Source organism: Halichoerus grypus, chromosome 7 (genome assembly GCF_964656455.1).
Source record: "Halichoerus grypus chromosome 7, mHalGry1.hap1.1, whole genome shotgun sequence".
Taxonomy (NCBI): domain Eukaryota; kingdom Metazoa; phylum Chordata; class Mammalia; order Carnivora; family Phocidae; genus Halichoerus; species Halichoerus grypus.
The window spans coordinates 44,272,584-44,293,142 of NC_135718.1; positions in this window are offsets into that span (position 1 = coordinate 44,272,584).

Sequence of the window (20,559 nt, forward strand, 5' to 3'; positions counted from 1 at the left end):
AGGACTACTAAAAGGAATGGTTTGTAGTACAAATTTCTCCAGACAAGTCAAGTAAGATGAAGATGGAAAATGCCTGCTGGATTTGGCAATAAGTGGCATTATCAGGAGCTGTCTTAATGGGAGTAAAATCCAGAATACAAATGAATATATTGTGTATAGATGACTAGTCAAGAAGTTTAGATGTAAAGCAGAGGAGAGAAATAGCAGAGACTAGAGGGTATTGTAGGATCCTGGTATTTTTGTGTGTGTTTTTTTAAAAGGGAAAAACATGAACATATTTACATACCAGTTGGAAGGATATATTAAAAGAGAGAAGATAAATTTACAAAAGAAGGAACACGATAATCTAACTTGAAGATTCGAAAGCCTTGAAAACCATGGATTTAAAATTGGTACCTAGCTGTCCAGGGAAGTCTCTATACCTCAGATGAAGAAGGTGGGCATGTAGGTTAAACGGGACCAATTTATGGGACCTGTGGCAGGGGCAGCACAGGTGTAGGTATGTAGAGAAGGTGATAGGGCTCAAGAAAGGGTAGTTCCATGGAGAGACAACTGAAAAAATGAGGCCATTCTAGATCTGGGAAGACTAGAAGACAACAGGAGACTTGAGGTGATGGAAGGCTCAACAGAGTTATGAGCACATGTTTCCAAGTGAAGGAAAAGAGAATGGGTGGGATGGGAGGTCAAGGTCAAATGTGAAACAGAGTTTGAAATTTGAAAGTGGGGCACTTGCAGGTGTGACACAATTAGTGAATTTCTAAGATGATGGCAGGGGTTGAGGTAGAAATGAAATCTGTTAATGGTATTCTAAAGTCCCCAGTGGATGTTGGGAAAGAAGGCTGGAGCCTTAAAAATGGTAAAAACCTAATGAAACTTTATTCCAAGTGAGGGGTGGGGTAGTCATGAGTCAGTTATCAGCCCTATTGAACCTTGATTTTTTTCATTTGTAAAAAAACAATCATATTTTTCCCCAAAGGTCATTGATATTACTATATTGACATAGGTATATAGCTTATACACTGTACCAGATGTATCATATATGCTCAAGAAAAAAAATCATGTTCTGTCAACCATTGGTTGAGAAATGCCAAGTTACTAATACTAGAATGTATCAAGTTTAATCAACAGTGGAGATCCTAAAGATAACATCTGCTGTAGTTGATGGAAGAAAATTGCCATGATCATGTGTGGTTCTGGGACAACCAGAGGCCCAGTCTGGGACGTAGACTATTCTTTCTGACCTCATAGAGAAAGCATCATTGGTGAGTGACATCATAGCATGTAGATAGGTCTAAGGACATTTCTTCATTTGCTCTGGTAAGCAAATGCTTAAGCATTTGCACACTGCCATGATTTGAAGAAACCTAGTGATACATTGCTACAGAAACTCCAATTGCCAGGCTGGGTCACCAGAATTCATGCCTAACAGGGTTCCAGAAAGAGAAAGCATGTGCTTCAGCATCTGGAAAGATGCATTTCTAATGTGAGCTCATGTCTCAAGGAAATCGATCAAGTTCAAAACTATGCAGAAAGTGTTTTATAAAGCCAACTGAACCTAGTCAGGGGAGACAAATCAACAGGGAGACAGCCTTGCAAAAGCTGTGCCTGGTACAAGCCAACCCTCTGATATAGTGGAAAGTTTGCTAATATAAAGAATGGAAGAAGGGTGTGCATAGGAAGACAGGAAATTTGAGAATTAAGGATTTTACTGCAAGTCAAAAATATAGCTCTACAGATTTTATTGGGTCATAAGCAAAATTTGTTTGCATTTTTCTAATGCAGAAGGCAGTCTCATAACGAATTCCTCCATGGATTCACATACCTTAAAGTTACATCTTCTATCTCTGTAAGTCTGTATAAAGTTGGCATGCTTAATTGTCCACAGAACACATTTATGACAAGTGGGATAATTAGGTATTTGTCGGCTCTTACCACAAAGTTATTACTTTAAATCATGAGATTGGTTGGGAGTCAATATTTCCCCAAATCAGAAATATTGACTAGCCATGGTGATTCTAAAGGAGCACGTAGCCCCAAATTTTATGTCTCATAAAACTAATTCCAGAAATATTTTCAAAATTTTACTTACTGCAATATTAGTATGTGTTGTTGTAAGAGATAGTTAACCTAGTAGATTGTTGAATATAGAGGGAAGGAAGAAGGAAAAGTAGAAAAATGCAACTTTCTATAACAGCTATTTCTCTCAATTTTTGTCGGGATATTTTTGATACTTTACAGGGTGGAGGAGGAAAAATAAAAAACTAGAGCAATCTTATCCCATATCCTAAGAAAATCTAGTGAATTGGCTTCTTTTTACAGGAATTTTTGGAAAAGGTCACTTCATGTGTTAATATGGTCATCCAAATAAAAACACTAGCAAGCCTAGTAGAAAACCCAAGTTATAGAGATTTATGGGGAGGTAGAAAAAAGAAGGGAAAAAAGAATTAGTTGACAAGAATTTACAGTATAATAATTTTGGAGGAGTTATGAGTTGAAGGGGAAAACAAGGAACTCAAATAGAAAAGATCAGAGAACAAAGAGTCTATTGAATCACTTGGTTAATTAAGATTCTATTCTTCTTTACATGCATTATATCAATATTTCCTAATCTAAACTATAAATGGGCTTTCTGTTTGGCTGGTGAGACAGGAAATGGAGGGAGAGAAAGAACATGACACAGTTACTGTCATAGAGAAGGGGAATGAGAGATCAGTTGGGTTGTGGGTGTAACTATGTACCTCCCAGGGTTGTGGGCCAGTAGTTGGTAAAATACATTAGTGAGACAAACGCTTTCACCAACTTCAGATTCTTACTGAGAGCTCCACTTCTCTTTGTTCAAGACAAAGCACATTTTACTAAAGGTGTTTTGTTGAAATGAGCAAAACAAACTTAAAAGCTTGTCCAAAGCTATAAAAAGTTGTCAGAATTCCCATAGAATAATAGCATTGCTAATTAGGCAGTGATAAGGAGTTTCATCACTGACCAATGAACCAGGGTTTTACACATTCATACTGCATATTTTTGCTAAAATAATATTTTGAGGAATGTTCAGTTTTATATTTAGAGGTTATAATTTTAATTATTACTGAATAATCTCAATCTATGTTTAGTGCATGAAAGAAAATAATGCAGTCATTGGTGATAAATATATACATATATGTTTTTTCCTTCTTTTCCTTTTAGAAAAGTTATTTTCAATCATGTTTTCCCTGTGACCCTTTCCAAGTTTCAAACTAGCATTCCGTAAGTCCTGTTTATCATTGCTTTGGTCAGTGTTCTGTTTAATTCATAGTTGGGTGTTCTAATGCTGACCGCCAGGAAGCATAGATGGAATGAACCTAGGTTCAGTGTTCATTGTTCACTTAGATGCTATCACCTTTTCCCACTCAGATCTAGAGGTGAACGTTATGCGAATAAGCATCCCACTCCATTCTGGTTTGCCATGTCAATGGGCATTGTGTTTTTTTGTGTGGATGTGTTGGAATTAATTCCAATTGAACCACTTTCCTCTGACAGTTCAATTCTAGAGATAAGCCAAGAAGCAAATGTTGTTTATCATCCCCTTTGTATCATGTAGGATGTGAAAGTCTAAATAACCCAGAATTAATTGCTCCTAAATTTGGTTATCTCAAACTTCCCTAGGTATCTGTGTCTGTATTCACCACGTTGCAGCATAATACCTTACACATCTCTCTTGTTACTGTGCTGGAAAGTCCTGGGAGTTATGGAGCTAGATATATGTAAGAGCAGTTGTTAAAAGGAAATAGGTTATTCTTGTTCTGAATGGCTTAGATGATAGCACTTAGGTAGTGTGTTTTCCTCTGGTCAGTGTAATCCCTGTGTCATTGAATTTATATTGAGATGGGGAATCGTGTGTGTCTACTTTCTTTAGAAGCTGTCCATGGTGCTGTCTTTCTAAGGGAAAAGCATATGCTATGTGGTTCAAAAGGTTCTTCTCAATCAGTTCCCAGTAACTGTCTTGTTAACAATGATCATGACAAATGTTTATGGAGAACCCAATGAGTGCCAAGGACTATTCTAGATTCTGGGCATCCACGAGTGAAATAAAATAGAGCTGATACTTAACCTTTGTAGCACATAGAATCCAGTTAGTATAAATGAACTCCAGATTTGGGCATATTGTCCTGTATCCTTTTGGATTTACAGTGTGATTGTCCATCTTTGTTTTATATTTTAGTATGCCTTCACAGAAATTTTAATGAGAGATTTAGAAGACACTTATTGGCATGGTTAGTCCGTTGCCATTTTTATCTGCAACTTTGATTAAATCCTGTTATAAGCATTCTATTCCATTTTCCTCCCATAATGCAAACGGCAAAAAAAAAAAAAAAAAGATACAGTTTTTTGGGGTTTTTCCTCTTCTTTCTGCTCCTAAACACAATTTTATGCCTTAGGATTTGAAAATTTTTATTGCCACTTAGACTAAGAAAATAACAATACAAACATATAGAAGTGATAAAATTTTAAATTTTTTTATAGTTTCAAACACTGCTTTATAGTTCTATACTCCCTTTCTGAGATAAAATTGAAACTGCTCTGAACTCTTGTTCTTAAATTTTATTTCTGAGCATGGAAGTTACTTAGTGTTTGTCAATATCCGACCTTCACCAAGTCGTAAAATATATTTGGGTCCCAAAACTCTCATTTAAACAATCCATATTATTCATCCTGGCTGCCGTAACAAAATACCATAGATTTAGTAGCTTAAACAGTAGGAATTTATTTCCCACAATTCTGGAAGCTGGACACTCCAAGATTAAAGTGCTAGCTAATTTGCTTCCCTGGTAAGGGCCCTATTTCGGGCTTGCAGGGTAAGCAGACTTCTTGTGTCCTCGTGGGATGAAGGGAGAGGGGGGCAGAGAAAGAGAGGGAGGGGGCCAGAGATACCATCTAGTGTCTCTTCCTCTTCTTTTAAGGGCACTAATCTCATCATGGGGGCCCCACCCTCATGACTTCATCTCAACCTAATTATCTCCCCATGTCCCATCTCCAAAATACCATGACATTGGGAATTAGGGTTTCAACATATGAATTTGGAGAGGAAACAATTGAGTTGATAACACAAGTGATATTTATCTTTGAGACCATTTGTGCAGACAATAAAACATATGATTGTTTAAGCTCTGATTTTTACCTGAATATGTATAAAAGTTTTAAAATGTCAAAATCGATACATATAGCTTGAAATGTTTTAATTTGTTGTTGAGAAGCTTAAAGCGTTAGAACTTAAAAAAAAATTCTTCCTTTGTAAATTCTATGTCAGCATAGTTTGTCATTAGATTTGTTCCAAAAAAACCTTTTTTCCTTTGTGGTGCCTGTTTCTGTATCATGGAATCATTTTCTTTATATTGCTGCTGATTAGAAAACATTTGGAGATGAGCAAGATGGAACTTGATAAAGCATCTGGAATAGAAAATTCTCACAGTAGGGCCTGCTAACTTGATTGCCTTGTTACCATGGCAACGCTCATCGGTCAGTATAGCAAGGTAATGAGACAGCTTAGTTCAATTAGGATTTAAAATACTCTTCTACCAGTGCATATGAAATTTATAAAAGTATTTGTCTAAAAATAGATCATGTTGTCCTATGACTCATAAGATATTTTGTGTTCAGTAGAGAGCACTTACAAAGGTACATGAGCAAATCCATCTCTGGGTTCCTCCATTTATTTTGTCCTTGAACAAAAACATAATGCATTTTGAAATATGTCTTTGGAAAAACAACATGTTTATATAAATTCAAGAATATGCTGTATTGATTAAATATGATTTGGAAAATAGTTCTAGACATTTATTCATAGCCCTTTTGGTCTTCAGTTATTGGTTCAGAAAAGACATGCCTCCTTTGGGGTTGGGGTTATTAGTTTCAAAGCGAAGAAGCATACATCAATGAGCAAAGGTGAGGCTCAAGTGGAGACAAATGTCCATGAGAAATGAGTTTATGCTTGTAGTTCAGTTTCTACTCTTATTTTCCATGTATTCCAAACCTGAGGCTTTCTTCCAGCCTGCATTCTTGCTCTTCTCTCCTAGCAGAGCACAGTTAACCTCCCACTTAAGTGAAAAATAGAGGCCATCTGGCCTGCACACCTACCTCTCCACCTACAAACATCTGCATCTATTTGACTTCCTTAAGGTTCATTTCCATGTCTACCTTTCATGTTCTCTCCTGGATTTTCAAGTTCTCACCAACTCTTTGGCTCTTTTTCCTAGTGAAGATGCATATTCAGGTTTCTCACATCTTAGAATCCACAGAAAGAACATAGTATTAAATATGCCCTTGCCTTCTAATTTTTATTTTTGCTCTTACCTTCAGAACCAAGTCTTTTAAAAGAGTTGTTTGTTTTTGGGCGCCTGGGTGGCTCAGTTGGTTGGGCGACTGCCTTCGGCTCAGGTCATGATCCTGGAGTCCTGGGATCCAGTCCTGTGTCGGGCCCCCTGCTCGGCGGGGAGTCTGCTTCTCCCTCTCCCACTCCCCCCTCTTGTGCTCTCTCTCTCTCTCACTCTCTCTCTCAAATAAAAAAAAAAAAAAAAAAAAAAGAGTTGTTTGTTTTTTACTTCCCTTTGACTCTTTTGCCCACAGAAATCTGTCTACTGCCCCATCATTGTGCCAAAATTGCGTTTAGTGAAATCAACAACAAATTTAATGAAGCAGGTGTTGTGCACCAGGTATTAGCGGTTTGGTGACACAATATTGAGTAAGAGGTGTCCTCAGGCATTCACAAATCACAGTTCTGATACACGTTGCTCCACTGAACACATTCTTCTTAACTTGTGAAATTTCCAGTTTTTGTCCTTTCTAACCCTGTGGAAGCTGCTTCCCAGAAATGCCCCTGTTATTCTCCCCCTCCATGCCATACTGCCTCCACAGACAGTATCCCCATCCTGCCCCTACCCTTTCACTCCTCCACCCATCCTTAGGCTCCTCTGAGGCTGCTTTCAGCATCCTTTGGCCACGAGTCTCTCTGCCTTTCAGGACCTAATTCCATGGGCCTGGTTGTATGCCGGCTCTTCTGAGATGCCATCCCTAAGCCTCATCTATTGAGCTTAACTCGATTCCTCAATGCTTTGCTTATATAGTCATTTTGTCATCACACACTGTCTTCTAATTTATTATGTGGGCTGTCCCCTGTTTACTTTTTTAATTAAACTTTTTATTTTGACATAATTGTAGATTTCCACACTATTACAAGAAATAATACAGAGTGGGGCGCCTGGGTGGCTCAGTCATTAAGCGTCTGCCTTCAGCTCAGGTCAGGATCCCAGGGTCCTGGGATCCAGCCCCGCATCGGGTTCCCAGCTCAGCGGGGAGCCTGCTTCTCCCTATCCCCCTGCTCATGCTATCCTTCTTGCTATCTCTGTCTCGCTCAAATAAATAAATAAATAAATAAAATCTTTTAAAAAAAGAAATAATACACAGAATTCCTACGTACCCTTCACACACTTTTCTCCAATAGTGAAGTGTTAAAACTACAATACAACATCACAACTAGGATATGAACATTGACATAGTTAAGATACACAATATTTCAATTATCACAAAGATACTTTGTGTTGCCCTTTTATAGCCATACACACCTTTCACCCTGGATGCCTCCCTAATCCCTGGCAAACACTAATCTGTTCTCACGTCTATAACATTGTCATTTCAAGAATGCTATATAAAGAGAATCATGCTGTATGTGATTGGGGGGGATTTTTTCCTCCACTGAGTATAATTCCCTGGAAATTCATCCAGATTGGTGTGGTTGTATGTTTGGGTACTCTATTTCTTTTTCCCTTGAATAGTATCTATGTATGGATATACCACAGTTTCTGTGACCATTCATCCATTCAAGGACATCTCCCCATTTAGGGGCTATTATGAACGAAGCTCTTCTAAACATTTTTTTTAAAGATTTTATTTATTTACTTGAGAGACAGAGAGAGCATGAGCAGGGGGACAGGTGGAAGGAGAGGGAGAACGACAAGGAGACTCCCCGCTGAGCATGGAGCCTGACGTGGGACTCTATCCCAGGACCCTGAGATTATGACCTGAGCTGAAGTCAGACGCTTAACTGACTGAGCCACCCAGGCACCCCTTAAGCTCTTCTAAGTATTAATGTAGAGATTTTTGTGTGAACATAAGTTTCCATCTCTGGGATAAATGTCCAAAAGTACAGTTATTCGGTCTATGTTGTTGTTGTTGTTTTTAATGAACTGCCAAAGTGTTTTCACAATGTACCATTTTTACATTCTCATTATCAATGTATGAGTGATCCAGTTCTTCTACATCTTTGTCAGTATTTGTCAGTACCATTATTTTTTATTTTAGCCATTCTGATAGGTGGGTAGTGATAACTTACTGTAGTTTTTATTTGCACATTCTGAATGTCTGATGAAGATGAGTAACTTCATGTAATTATTTGCCATCCACCTTCTTCAGGGAAATATCTATTCATGTATTTTACCCATTTTCTAATTGTATTTTTTAAACTATTTTGAATTCCTTACATATTCTAGGTGTTAAATGTTCTTGTATATGCAGTTTACAAACATTTTCTTCTATCTATAGTATATCTTTTCATCCTCTTAACATGGTCTTTTGCAGAGCAAAGTTTTTAATTTTCACAGGGCCCAATCTATCAGTTTTTTCTTTTATGAATCATGCTTATGGTATCCAAACAATGAATTTTTGGCTTTGTTCTCAATTCCAATGACTTTCTCCTATTCTTTTTCCTAACAGTTAAGTCGTTTTGCATTTCACATTGAAGTCTGTAATATATCTTGAGTTAAATTTTATGTAAGGTGTAAAACTTAGGTCAACAGTGTTTGTTTACTTTCCCTCTGGATACGAAGTGGATCAAGCACCATTTATTTAAAAGGTATCTTTCCTTCATTGAATTTCTTTTATATCTTTGTCAAAAATCAATTGGAGATACTTGTATGGGTCTATTTCTGGTTTCTCAATTCTCTTGCATTTATCTATGTTTCTGTCATTCTGCCAGTAAGACACTCTCTTGACTGCTTTTGCAATATAATAAATCTAAGAATCAGGTACACTTGTTCCTCTCACTTGATTCTTTTTTTTAATTTATTTTTTACTTATTTATTTATTTAAGATTTTATTTATTTATTTGAGAGAGGGAATGAGATAGAGAGAACGTGAGGGGGGGAGGGTCAGAGGGAGAAGCAGACTCCCTGCTGAGCAGGGAGCCCGATGCAGGACTGATCCCAGGACTCCAGGATCATGACCTGAGCCGAAGGCAGTCGCTTAACCAACTGAGCCACCCAGGCGCCCGATTCTTTTTTTTTAATTAAATTTTTTAAATTTTAATTTTCTTATTGAGCTATAATTGACATATAACATTGTGTAAGTTTAAGGTGTACACTATGTTGCTTTGATACATTTAAATATTGCAATATGATTATGCATTAGCTAATGCTTCCACCATGTCACATGATTATAATTTCTTTTTTGTGGTAAGAACATTTAAGAGCTAGTCTCTTAGCAACTTTGAAGTATATAATACTATATTGTTGACTATAGTCACTGTGCTGTGCATTCGATCTCCAGGGCTTATTCATCTTTTGGATGCAGATTTGTGTCCTTCATCAACATCTTCCCAGTTCCTCCCCCTGCCCAGTCTTTGGTAACCACCATTCTACTCTCTCTTTTGATGAATTGGGCTTTTTCAATTCCACATATTATGGATATCACATACTATTTATCTTTCTTTGTTTTTCTCACTTAGCATAATGCCTTCCAAGTCCATCCATGTTGTCACAAATGGCATGATTTCCTTTTTTCTCATGGATGAATAAGATTCCATTGGATGGAGATATATATACATATATATATATATATATATATATATATATATATATATATATATCCATGATTCCAATGTATGTATCAATCACATCTTCTTTATCTATTCATCCACTGATGGACATGTAGGTTATTTCCATATCTTGGCTATTATAAATAATGCTGTACTAAACATGGGAGTGCAGATATCTCTTCAATATTTTGTATTCATTTTCTTTGGATATGTCCCCAGAAGTAGGATTCCTGAATCATACAGCAGTTCTATTTTTAATTTTCTGGGGGAATCTCCACACTGTTTTTCATAGTAGTCTTCCATTGTAAACAGAGGGGTACTACCTCATTACTACTGCTGGGTGGGGATAAAAGACCATGTTCCCCATTTGTCCTTGGCCGACGCCCAAGGAGGGATCCTTATTAAAGCTGAGTGGGTGTGGGAATGCTGGTTCCTACTAGTCCTCCACTGATACCTTCCTGGCTATAGGTACCTTGTTACTGGTCCCATCATGGCCTCCTTATGAAATAAAGCATAGGGGCAATGTGGCCCATAGCTTTGTCTTATAGCTGAGTGGTGGCAAAAGTTCTTGCTGCCCATTTGGCCTCTTCTGACACCACCCCAAGAGAGAAATTAAGGGATGCCTCATGACTGTTGTGTGGTGGTGAAAGTCCAGGCTCCTCACATGGTCTTCACTGACATCTCATTGGGAATGGGTGGCTTATTACCACCCATCAGGGATAAAAGTACTCTCTTTTCATCTTTCTCTGACACTGCTCTGGTGGGGACCATGGGTAGTGGACCTCATTTACAGTTGCCAAAGGCTAGAAGTCTAGCCTCCTCACTTAGCCTTTACTGGCATAGATGGGGGAGAGACCAGAGTTATTTCTGTGGTGTTTGGCTGGAATAGAATGGTTATTGCCTTAAAGTTTTCTATCTTGCTATCCTGTATTTGTTTGGGCCCTTTGGGCATAGAGAGCAGGCTTTTGTTGTTGTTTCATTTTGGTCTGAACCTGTAGTCATATTCTGGTTGCTGGCTTCTTCAGCTTCTTCAGGCTCCAAGTTTGGGATACATAAGGCAAAAGGAAAGTCAGAAAACTCACCACCATTTTGTTCCTCACGTTCTGAGGCCTCTAGCCAGTCTTCCTTCTCTCCATCTTTCAGAGTCTTTATGTTTGTTTTAGTTGTATTTAGTGGAAGGAATAGGGAAAATATGTCTACTCTATCCTCCCAGGAATGCAAACTTTCCATTTTTTTTTAAAGATTTTTTTTAATTTATTCATTTGAGACACAGAGATACAGAGAGAGAGAGAGAGAGCATGAGGAGGGGGAGAGGCAGAGGGAGAGGGAGAAGCAGGCTTCCCGCTGAGCAACGAGCCCGATGCGGGGCTCGATCCCAGGACCCTGGGATCATAACCTGATCTGAAGGCAGATGCTTAACCATCTGAGCCACCCAGGCACCCCTCCATTTGTTTTTAATTAATAACTTAGTGCAAAAGATTCTGATTTAATCTTTTATCCTCCCATTATTCTGTTTATAGAGCCCCATTGTCCCAGAGGTCACATGGTTTGTCCATAAATGCAACAGACTGGATTTGATAAAAGACATTGGTCCCTGGTTTTGATTCAAAAAGCCTGTTAATTTCAGGCAAGAACAGGTGATTTTGAAATCCTTTCTGCATAAGTTCAGAAAGTTAAAACCACCTCAGATTGGCGTGCTCCTAAAGCTAAACTGGGCTGAAATGGATTTCATTTCAGGGAAGTGGCATGGGTATTTGATCTAAAATTGGTATTTCCAATAGAAACCCACCACAAACAACAAAGAATGCAAGGCTAGAACTGTGTTCCAAGGGAGGGGCCATTTCTTTTCTCTCCAAATGTCCACTTCCAAGTACAATTCCTATCACTGTAGCTGCTAAATAGTTCATACTTTAAAAACCTTGTATTGCATTAAATGAGATTGCCTTGTTAGACAGGTTGTTAAGTATTATTTTGTAACCCAAACCCATGTTTTATAGTAAAATCTTCTAATTTGAATAATGGGCTCCTTATTTTTGTTTCACCACAGGTTTTGGTTTTATTTGTTTTTAGCAGATGTTTTATTTAAACTTGACATCCTTAGTAAATATCTTAATACAATTTTTAGGTAGATTTTATTCATCTATACATTTTATGAATTGACACTTGAATAAAAAATATGAGCATAGTATTAGAAGTATGTGACAACCTGCCAGTCAAACATAAATATGAGTCCCACTATATTTAAAGCTGTTGATTTAAAGCCATCTGTATGGAGCATTAAAAATAGTTTAATGACACCCACACTGTGCCACCAGTGAGCACTGAATTAATCAGCTCTTAGCAACATGCAAATCTGTTGGTAAGAATGGTTCCTTAGCGTGACTCTGTCTTTTTTTCTTTTTTTTTTATTATGTTATGTTAATCTCCATACATTACATCATTAGTTTTTGATGTAGTGTTCCACCATTCATTGTTTGTGTATAACACCCAGTGCTCCATGCAGAACGCGCCCTCTTTAATACCCATCACCAGGCTAACCCATCCCCCCAACCCCCTCTCCTCTAGAACCCTCAGTTTGTTTCTCAGAGTCCATAGTCTCTCATGGTTCGTCTCCCCCTCCGATTCCCCCCCTTCATTTTTCCCTTCCTACTATCTTCTTTTTTTTTTTTAACATATAATGTATTATTTGTTTCAGAGGTACAGGTCTGTGATTCAACAGTCTTACACAATTCACAGCACTCACCATAGCACATACCCTCCCCAATGTCTATCACCCAGCCACCCCATCCTCTGTCTTAACAGGAGTTCCTTGTTTGTCTGTCTCATTCCCAAAGAAAGGTCATTACTTTAGAACTCAAGATGACCTTTTCTGAAATGCACAGGGCTGGTTTTCCTAAGAATGGGTCACTACCCTGAATATATCTGAAATACCGTAATTATGATGCTCATTAGATTATTTTTTCTGAATGTGTCAAATGTAATATGTACTAATTACATAAACTGTAGTCAAAAAATCCACAGACTTTTTAAAGAAAAAATTATGCTGTTTCCTACTATCATAAAAAGTTAACTGATAGTCTTCATTTTTAGATTTTCTATATACATCTCTTGTTTTTTTTTTTTTTTAAAGATTTTTTATTTATTTATTTGAGAGAGAGAGAATGAGAGAGAGCAAGCACATGAGAGGGGGAGGGTCAGAGGGAGAAGCAGACTCCCTGCCGAGCAGGGAGCCCGATGCGGGACTCGATCCAGGGACTCCAGGATCATGACCTGAGCCGAAGGCAGTCGCTTAACCAACTGAGCCACCCAGGCGCCCATACATCTCTTGTTTTTATGAAGCTGGTAATAGGATAGAAATAATTTTAAAATACAATATTTCTTTTTTTTTTTTTTGAAATTCTCTTTCTGGCTTTTATTTTTTTTAATTCCAGTATAGTTAACATACAGTGTTATATTAGTTTCAGGTGTACAATACAGTGATTCAACAATTCTATGCATTACTCAGTGCTTATCATGATAAGTGTCCTCTTAATCCCCTTCACCTATTTCACCCATCCCCTCAACCTATCTCCCCTCTGGGAAATCACCAGTTTGTTCTCTATAGTTAAAAGTCTGTTTGGGGTTTATCTCCTTTTTTCTTTGATTCTTAAATTCCACATATGAATGAAATCATATGGTATTTGTCTTTCTCTGACTGACTTATTTCCCTTAGCTTTATACTCTCTACCTCTATCCATGTTGTTGCAAATGGCAAGATTTCATTCTTTTTATGGCTGAGTAATATTCCATTGTATAAATATCCACCACATTTTCTTTACCCATTCATCTATCAATGGATACTTGGGGTGCTTCCATAATTTGGCTATTGTAAATAATGCTACAATAAACATAGGGGTGCATATATACTTTGAATAGTGTTTTCATATACTTTGGCTAAATACCAAGCAGTAGAATTACTGGATCATAAGGTAGTTCTATTTTTAACTTTTTGAGGACCCTCCATACTGCCTTCCAAAGTAGCTGCACCAGTTTGCATTCCCACCAACAGTGCATGAGCTTTCCTTTTGCTCTATATCCTTGTCAACACTTGTTGTTTCTTAAGTTTTTGATTTTAGCCATTCTGACAGGTGTGAGGTGATACCTCATTGTGGTTTTGATTTGCATTTCCTTGATGATCAGTGATATTGAGCATCTTTTCATGTATTCCTGGGATGCAGGAGTAGCTCAGTATTTGCAAATCTAATCAACATGATGCATCACATCATCAAGAGAAAGAATAAAAACCATATGATCATTTCAATAGGTGCAGAAAAAGCCTTTGACAAAGTACAACATCCATTCATGACAAAAACCCACAACAAAGTAGGTTTAGAGGGAATATACCACAACATAATAAAGGCCATATATGAGAAACCCACAGCTAATATCATACTCAATAGGGAAAAACTGAGCGCTTTTCCCCTAATGTCAGGACAAGACAAGGATGTCCACTCTTACTAGTTTTATTCAACGTAGTACTTGAAGCCCTAGCCACAGCCATCAGATAGCAAGAAGAAATAAAAGACATCCAAATTGGTAAGGAAGAAGTAAAACTTCCACTATTTGTAGATGGCATGATAATATGTATAAAAAACCCAAAAAACTGCTAGAATTGATAAATGAGTTTAGTAAGGTTGCAGGATACAAGCATATGGAAATCCATTTTATTTTTATACAGTAATAATGAAGTAACAGAAAAAGAAATTAAGAAAACAATCCCATTTATAATTACACCAAAAATAATAAAATACCTAGGTATAAACTCACCCAAGGAGGCAAAAGACCTGTACTCTGAAAACTATAAAATATTGATGAAAGAAATTGAAAATGACACACATTTATTGGAGAAACAAATACTGTTAAATATATTCATATTATCCAAAGCAATCTATAGATTTAGGGCACTCCCTATCAAAATACCAATAAGGGTTTTTCACAGAACTGGAACAAACAATTCTAAAATTTGTATGGAACCACAAAAGACCCCAAAGAGCCAAAGTAATCATGAAAAAGAAAAACAAAGTTGAAATTATCACAATCCCAGATTTCAAGATATATTACAAAGCTGTAGTAACCAAAACAGTATGGTACTGGCACAAAACAGAGACATAGATCAACTGAACAAAATAGAGAGCCCAAAAATATACCCACAACTATCTGGTCAGTTAAGTACTGTATTTCTTAATAATATCACATGGAATTCATTATATCACATGATCTTCATATATGTTTGGATTATGAAAAATGTCAAGAATGTCAGAAAAATTAGTGATAATGTAACCACAAACATGCTGAGATAGTATTGACCCACAGTAAGATTTTTTTGTAATATTGCTTCAGATAAATATTAAATAACCTTTGGAAATAAAATAGAAATTACCCCTTACTCGACTCTAGTTTGGGGAAATATAATATACACAGAAAGTACATAAAACATAAGTAAAATTTAACCAATTATTGTAAGGTGGACATTTTTATAATAGAGTCTTCTGAAGGCTAGATGTTTTACTTTTAATGAAGTATGATTTATCACTATATTTCTTTTTGTGTCATGTTTTTTGTGACCTACAAAATCTTTTGTCTACTCCAAAGCTGCAAAAATTTCCCTCCTAAGTTTTCTTTTACAAGTTTTAGAGATTTATCTTTTACATTTTACCTTTGAAATATTTAGGATTAATTTTTGTGTAAACCATAAGATAAAAGTCACATTTTTTCCTTATGTATATCCAGCCGCTGCTACACTATTTGTTGAAAAGTCCATCTTTTACCTGTTGAATTACCTTGGCACCATTTTCAAATATCAAGCAACCATGTATGTGAGTTTATTCCTGGACTCTTTTCTGTAACATTAATGTGTTATCGTTATGCCAATACCATATTGTCTCAACTATTTATTGTAACTTATACAAATTTTGATATATTATGGTTTGATTTTTCATTCAGTTCAAATGTGTTCTTTCTTAATGTTTTGTTTAATTTCCAATTATTTCAGGTTTTTCCAGGTCTCTCGTAATTTACTTCTAATTTAATTGTGTGTGTGTGTGTTTTTTTTTTTTTTTTTTTTGTGGTCAGAAACATCCTCTTTACAATTTCAAGTTTTTGAAATTAATTAGTACTCTTTAGAGGTTAATTGACAGTCTAATTTGTTGAATGCTTCACATGCAATTGGAAAGCATGTGTATCCCCCTCTTGTTGGGCAGGCCTTGAAAATATCAATTAGATACTATAGAGTCTTCCATACACCTACTGATTTTCTGACTACTTCTATAAGTTACTGAGAGATGACTGTTGGAATCTCTAGCTATAATGGTGGATTTGTCTATTTCTCCTATCAGTTCTATCAGGATTTTCCCTCATGTATCTTTATGCTCTATTTTTGAGTTTTTAGATAGGCATTTAGGAATTTTAGGTCTTCATTCATTCATTGGTCATTATGAAATAATACTCTTTATCTCTGGTGATAATTTGTGTTCTGTAGGCTACCTTGTCTGATTAATACAGTAACTCTAATTTTCTTAGGATTAGGATGTGCATTGTATTTATTTTTACTTTTAGTCTAGCTGAGCCTTTTTATTTAAAGCCAATTGCATATATGCAGCATATAACTGAGTTTTGTTTTTTAGCCAGTCTGGCAATATCTGCCGTTTAATTGGAAGGTTTTTACCATTCATATTAAACATATGACTCAATATATTTGAGTTGAAATCTATTATCTTACCACTTCTTTTCTGTGTTGTTTTTGTTGTTGTTGTGGGTTTTTTGGGTGTATTTTCAACTGATGTTTTTTCCTCTTATGCTTTCTTTTAGTTAACTATTTCAGGGTTCCATTTTTTCTCTACCATTACTTATTATGTATCTCAGTGTGTGTAGTGTTTAGAATGTGTACCTTTTTAAATCAGCACAGTTTATCCTCAAATAGCATTATAGCTCTTCACATCTAATGTTAAGAACCTTATGACAGGATACTTCCTTTTGCTACCCTTTCATTCCTCGCGCTTATTGCTATTCCTTTTTTCATGTATTAATCCATGCAGTAGATTGTAATCCATGCACACCATAAATTACCTTCTAAAGAAATTCTAACATCTGATGTATTTACCCACTTATTTACCATTTCCATTTCTCTATTTTGGGGGCATACATCCAAGTTTCCTTCTCATCAGAAAGCTTTTTCTTATCTAAAAAGGTCTGTATATTACTTTTTTTTTGAAGGAAATTTTCACTGGTTATAAATGATTTTTTTCCCGTTTTAGCATTTTGTACATGGCATTCCATTAAATTATGGCTTTCATAATTCTGACACAAAATCTGCTTATGTTCTTTCTTTATTTCTTTGTGCATATTATGCCTTTCTTTTAAGATCTTCTCTCTATATTTAATGTTCAGCAATGTATGATGTATGATGCACCTTGGTGTGTCCTGTGTGTGTGTAACTATTCTGGTTGAAATTTGTGAAGCTTCTTGGACCTGTTGCTTTAGATTTTCTATCCAATTTGGAAAGTTTTCAGGCACTTTTTCTTCAAGTATTTTTTCTGTGACCTTTATTCCTCTTCTAATAGAGTTGCAATGCATTGGACTGCTTGTTATGTCCCTATAGACTCCCGAGGCCCTGTTTCATTATTTTTCAGTCCTTTTTTCCCCCTCTCTTTCTTCATTTTAAGTAATTTATGTTGCTATGTTTTTTGGTATATTTGCATTTTCTTCTGAGATATCTGATCTGCTATTATTTTCATCTAGTAAAATTTGTATTTCAAAAATTGCACTTAACATCTAGATGTTCTATTTAGTTCTTTTCTTATAGACTCCATTTTTAAATTCATGCTTTCCTTTCAATCTTTGTACATATTGAACATGTTTATGATCACATTTCTAATGTTCTCATCTGAAAATCTCATTATCTGCTATTTCTGGACCCTATTTCTATTTTTTTTCTCATTTCAGGCCAAATTTCCTTGCTCCCTTTATAACTAGCAATGTTTGATTAGATGCCAGACATTGTAAATTTTACATTTTATTAGTGCTGCATTTTTTTGGCATTCCTTGAAAGAATGTCAGGCATTGTTCTGGAAGGCGATGTAGTTATTTGAAATCTGACCTTTTGAGGCTATTCTAAAAGCTGTATTTTGGAAGGGCATTTGGTTAGGTACAGAATCCGCTTGAAAATTATTTTATTTTAGCAGTCTAAAGATTCATTTATTTGTCTTCTGTTATAAGTCAACTGTTTGTCTCATTTCGACCTGTTTAAAAGTAAGATTATTTTATTGGGTTATTTTAAGCTATTTTACCGTCATGTGCACGATGTAGCTTCTTTTCATGTATTCCATTGTAGGTTAAAAGTACTTCTCTAATTTGTGGTTTAATATCTCTTAACAGACTTAGAAAATTCTCTTTCATCATCTTTGCCAATTTTTTTCTAGTCTTCTTTGTTACTCCGATTAATATGTTAGACCTTTATAAAAGGCATATAAATCTTCTTTTCCCATTGATTTTATGCTATGTGGTACACTATGAATATTTACTTTAGATTTATCTTCTTGTTTCTTTGTTGACTATATAAGAGGAATTTGGGGATCAGAGACTATTCAGTATTTAACTTTTTATGAAACTGTCAAATCAGTTTCTGTATTGGTTGTGATAGTTCCGTTAGTCATAAATGAAATCCTGACTGGCTCATACCATTGCTAACACTTGTTATTATCTCTTTATTTATTAAAGCCATTCTGGGGTGTATTATTCCATTGTGCTTTTAATTTGTATTACCCTAATAACTAATAATTTCCATATAATTAAGGGCCATTGTGATGTTTCTTGGTAAAGTGTTTTTATTGGATTGTCTTTTTATCACTGAATTGAAAAAGTTCTTCACATATTACGGAAATGAATTCTATGTAGAATTATGTATTGCTACTATTTTATCCATGTGTGTAATTTGCATTTTTATTTCCTTAAAACATTTTTGTTCAGAAGAAAATTTTAAATGTCATATCTAATTTTTTTAAAGGTTAGTGTCTTTCTTACCTTAAGAAATTATTGACAAAAGTCACAGAAATATTCATTTATATTTTCCTTTATGATACTTAAAATTTAGTTTTCACATTTAGTTCTCTGGTTCATGGTATGATGTGAATTAATTTTATCTATTATATGAGTTAGAGTACAAGGCTTATCCTCTTCCATACAGATATCTAATTGTTTTAGCGCCACTCCCTCTTGAATTAAGTCGAGAACTTGGTCAAAAATCAAGGACCATAGGGGAAGGGAGGGAAAACTGAATGGGTAGAAATCAGAGAGGGAAACAAACCATGAGAGACTCCGGACTCCGAGAAACAAAGTGAGGGTTACAGAAGGGAGGGGGGTGTGGGGGAATGGGGTTACCAGGTGATGGGTATTAAGAGGGCACGTGTGGTGATGAGCACTGGGTGTTATATGTAATTGATGAATCATTGAACACTACATCAAAAACTAATGATGTACTATATGTTGGCTAAAACATAATAAAAAGAAATCAAGCAAACATCTATGTTTGCATCCATTTCCAGACTCTCTTTTCTGTTCCATTGATATATTTGTCTATCTTTGTATCAATATCACATTTAATTACTGTAGCTTTATACTAGTTTTTGAAATTGGGTAGGGTAAAATTTTAACTTTTTTTTCTTTATTTCACGATTTTACAGGTCCTTGTGCTTTTAAAGGAACTTTAGAGTAAACTTGTCAATTTCTACAAAACATCTCAATTGAATTTTTACTAGCATTGCATTGACTTGCTAGATGAAGTAGGGGAATATGCACATCTTAAAATTTTTTAATTTATCAATCTATGAGCTCTCCATTTATTTTATGTCTTTAAAAATTTTACACAGCAATGTCTTGTAAAGACATATTTGTAAACATATTGTTTAGGTCTGATTTAATTTCTCAAAGCTGTGTTTTGTAGCTAATTTGCATATCCTTTGCTAAATATGTTTCTGAATATCCGATGTGTTTTGTGCTACTGTACATATTTTTAAACTTTATTGTGTAATTGTTTATTGCCATATATAGATATAAAGTTGATTTTTGTATATTGACCTTGTATCCTGCAATCTTGCTAAATTCATTTACTAGCTCCATTAATTCTTTGTGGATTCTTTGGAATTTCTATATTTACAAACTTCTGACTATCCTTTTCAATGTCTATAGATCTACAGTGATAGTCACAGTTTCATTCTTGACATTAATAATGGATGTTTTTGCTTTTTTTCTTGATTTGTCTTTTCAGGAATTTTTTAATCTTAAAAACATTTTCAAAGAACTAATGTTTGTCTTTTTAAAATATTTTCTACTGTTTCTTTTCTTTCTGTCTCACTGGACTCTGCTCATTTATTTTGCCCCCATTTCTCAATCTTCCTTCTTTTCCTCACATTGAGATTATTTCTTTTTTGCTTAATCAAGAACCTAACTAGTTAGCATATGTTTAATGGTATGGCAAGCAATCCAAACATCTATTCTAAACACAATGCAATTTTAGATTTTTGCTCATGTAAATATAAAGATCTTCATGATTGCATGGTTATTTTGGGAGACCCCAAACATCAAGTGTTATAAGTTGAGGCTCTTCCAATTGACGACTCAGGGGTCCAGAATCCTTCCAATTTATGGTAATTGGATTTTCAAAACACAGCCTTGTAAGTCACCAA